The sequence below is a fragment of the Etheostoma spectabile genome, chromosome 14 (assembly GCF_008692095.1).
Source record: "Etheostoma spectabile isolate EspeVRDwgs_2016 chromosome 14, UIUC_Espe_1.0, whole genome shotgun sequence".
Classification (NCBI taxonomy): domain Eukaryota; kingdom Metazoa; phylum Chordata; class Actinopteri; order Perciformes; family Percidae; genus Etheostoma; species Etheostoma spectabile.
The window spans coordinates 1508474-1511124 of NC_045746.1; the positions used below are offsets into that span (position 1 = coordinate 1508474).

Sequence of the window (2651 nt, forward strand, 5' to 3'; positions counted from 1 at the left end):
GATGTGTGAGGCACAATGTGTGTGTAGAAAGAGAGAGAGAACTACATTTTGTGTGTGAGAGAGGGAGAGGAGCCCTCCCTAATGCAGGAAAATGAAGAAAGCAGGGGAAACATCTCTTCCCACAGGCCTCCCTAAATGCACTTGAATGCTCTTAGTGCCTCCAACTCCTCCTATGGCTCTTCGTAATGTGTGCACAAAGTGATTCAGGGTGTTGTAATAGCCTAGAGAGAAGCTCACTTAAAGTTTGTCTGCAAGTGTGCTGACTCTTCTCTTCCTGTATCTTTGTTGTTTAGCTCCATGTCTCTACTTATTGTATACCACGTTTCCAAATAAGGATATGAGACGTTTCCAAATAAGTATGCTGTTAGTCACAGTAAAAGGTTGCAAGGCAACTGTTTACCCTTCATTGATAATTTTGTGTTTGACATTCATGCAGTATACTCTGGGTGTATGTTAATAGTTTAAATATAGATCTGTGAATATGTAGTCTCTGTATGGGCTTTTAATTGTAATGATTTGTCTGTCTCTATTGTTTTAATGTCTGAGAAGTGATATCCAGAGAATTGGAGGCAGAAACACATTATCCTGATGTTGTTTGATGTCGGGGTGAGAGGAGATCTTTTTTATTTTATTTTTTTTAGCCAATTGCACAAATGGCATAGTTACATTGAAATTGGGAAGTTGCATTCATTTCTGTGTGTTGTTTATCAGTGGCCACGTACTGTAGGTATATAATGTTTTTCGATTTCCAATGTAAGAAAAGTGTTGTCAACGATTTTATGGTTCCCTTTTGAGAGGAGTGTTTCTAAAATGCTCTGTGGTGTGTTTTAGTTCAGAAGTGTTGTGACAGTTTGGACTGACTGGGTTTTGACAGTCTTTAACTATGATTACTTTGTCCATCTGTTAAGACAGGGTGAGCCAGACACAGAAGACAAACAGAAAGGAGAGCCACATGTAAATTAAATCGGTCAGGACAGCTTTCCCTGCCTCAATCTGCAATGCAATGCTCAGTGTGTATTTAATATTCTACATTTATTTGCAAGTACTTCTTGGTAGAAAGCTGCTGTGTCATGGAGTCTACTGTACTATATTAATGCCATTTTTCACTTCATAGCTCCTGGAATGTACATGAAAAGATGGGCAAATACCATTTATGGAGCAAAAGTCATTAGCCAAAGCTTTCAGTTTGTTACCACAGCCTCTCTCTGCTGTCAAGGCTTAATTAGTCTTGTGTTGCATACAGTGCTAATTTGTTGTGACTCAATCTGGATATGTGTGCCACGTGATGTCTAAAACGCTTGTTACGGTTTACTGAAATATTGCTTTTACAAAGCAAAAAAATTGTTTTGTCTATTAGCCATGTCAACTGTGGGTTATGAGATTATTCTATAACACACACTAAATGCAGAAGGAAGGGTTCATGGCTTTGCTCACGGACCCGACTTGGAAACCAAAACGTCATCTTTTGGTTGTGAGATGCTCGCTCTGAAAGTAGACCGTCCTCTTGCACGATCAGTCGTTGCTGTCTTGCATATTTCTGTCCGAGCCTATGAGCAGTCATCCACTGCCCCAGTTTCCCACAGTGATGTCACTCATTTGGGGTTTATTTTGTTTCAGTTTGATCTGTGCGGTCATGCTCCAAGGACGGAAACATAGTAGCCCAAATGGTGGTATTCTATCTGCAGTTTTGTATGTCTTCCATTTTATTTTGTGTGCTTGTCTTTCAAGTATTTTTTTCTCTCTTTTTTTAGGGTTGTTCAATAATTAAAATGTTCAGGGCTATAACTAACAATTATTGTCTTCTTATCGTTTTATCTACTGATGTATTCAGTTTATATTAATGCAAACACTGATTTAATGTAGTCTTTCAATTGCCAGAAAACATCCTGCCACAATTTCCTGGAATTCGAGGTGAATGTCTTTGTCCGACCAACAGTCCAAAACCCAAACTTATTCAGTTTACAGTTTTATAAGATTGATAAAAAAGGAAGATTTTTGCATTTTTTTAGGCTTGAATCCTTAAATATATAGCGTTTTGCTGGAAGAAAACGTCTGTAACAATAGGAGGTAGACAGTTTACAGTGTTGTGTGGAAAATAACAGTTTAAGTGAAGGCTTTAACGATACTTTGCCATTGCTGTCTGCTCTTACCTCGCTGAGCCCACAGCCAACACTTGTGGCCAATAAATTCTTGGGTCTTTTCCAAAAAACACTGATGGGTTGTTGAAAAGGTGCATGCTGCACATAGACAAACAGCAGCTAAAATTTATTTGCATACACACTCGTCTCTGTTGAAGTGAGCACATGAACCCATGCAATACAACTTCCCCAATCCCTGCTAGGGGCAGTCCCTTCCCTCCCTAATCCACTCTAATGCACTGGGGCTGTCCTCACTATTCCAAATATTGACCTAAGGAGAATGGACACACACTCACAGGGGCGTGTTTTTAATGTGCTCCAAGCGCTGATGCTGGAGGAACCGGACACACACAGGTGCTCACACACAAGTGCTAACAAAAGCTGAGTGTAAACTGAGACGGTGTAAGGGCTTAACTCTAATTAACCCCCTGCCTGCTGGAGCCCTGGTTTGTTTCCCCGGCCCTGCTTTACATATAGTAGGGGACGTGAGTGTGAGTGTGAGTGTGAGTGTGA

The 2651-nt window shown here is 40.3% G+C and overlaps 1 protein-coding gene across 2 annotated transcripts in view; it reads left to right on the forward strand.

Annotated features, from left to right (window-relative positions):
- zbtb10 (zinc finger and BTB domain containing 10) overlaps positions 1 to 2651 on the forward strand; it is a 20375-nt gene that overhangs the window by 9690 nt on the left and 8034 nt on the right. The gene's annotated exons all lie outside the window — the stretch shown is intronic.